We start from the raw sequence: 1,007 nt of genomic DNA, 5'->3' as shown, positions 1-1,007 counted from the left end.
CTAGGGGGAGGATCAGGTCTCCCTGCCCCAGTTCAGCTGTTTGCTCCCCTGCAGAGACCTGGGGTAACACCTGCTACGCTGGGGTGTTTAGAGGTAGGGCTGGTATGGGGAGGCTCCCTGGCAGTGTAAGGAGTAAAACTACCTGAGGGTTTTACATCTCACCTGTCCCAGCACTCTGCCAGCCCTGGGGCCCTGGCCAAGTAGTACCCAGGTCCTAGTGCCTTCCTGCTGGGTGCCTCCCAAGCCGCCTCCACAGGCTGAGCCCCAGGCCTGGAGGAGGGCTGAGCTCTGGACCCTGTGGTGACATCTGCGTCCCTGTCTCTGGGAGCCCAGAGACACCCATGTGCTGGCCTCCGACCTGTGGACCTGATTCCTCACACGGCCAAAGGACAGCAGGTGATGGCTCCAGAGGTGGAACATGATCCTAGACTCTGGGGATGGCGGGGGTGGGGTGGAGTGTGGCATGAGATCACTAGAGAAGGGAGTGCCTGGGCAGGATTTTCCAGCCTTTATTATATCAAGGATCCCTGGTGGTATAGTGGTAAAGTATTGGACTGCTAACCACAAGGTCAGCAGTTCAAAACCACTAGTCGCTCCAAGGAAGGAAGACGGGGCTTTCTACTTCTGTAAAGAGTTACAGCCTTGGAAACTCACAGGGGGCAGTTCTACCCTGTCCATTGTTAACTGGCATTCACTCGATGGCAGAGCGGTTGGTTTGGCCTCCAGGACTCCAGTTCAAACAGCCGCCCTGCTTAGGAGGAAAAAGCTGAGGCTGTCAGTGAAGATTAGCCGTCCTCACAATCAGTTCCATGCCTGAGCCATTGTGTCAATCCATCTCCTCGTGGGTCTTCCTCCTTTTCTGTTGCTCCGCTTCCTGGCTGCTCCTGACTCTAGGTTCAAAGTAGGTAAAGGAAGTCTCTCCATCCTTGCCTCTAAGGAGCACTCTGGCTGTAGCACAGATCCGTAAAGATCGGGGAGCTGTGTGTGTGTGTGTGTGTGTGTGTGTG

The sequence above is a fragment of the Echinops telfairi genome, unplaced genomic scaffold (assembly GCF_000313985.2).
Source record: "Echinops telfairi isolate 266 unplaced genomic scaffold, ASM31398v2 ScPeMD7_7459;HRSCAF=8497, whole genome shotgun sequence".
Lineage (NCBI taxonomy): Eukaryota > Metazoa > Chordata > Mammalia > Afrosoricida > Tenrecidae > Echinops > Echinops telfairi.
This window is presented reverse-complemented; position numbering follows the sequence as displayed.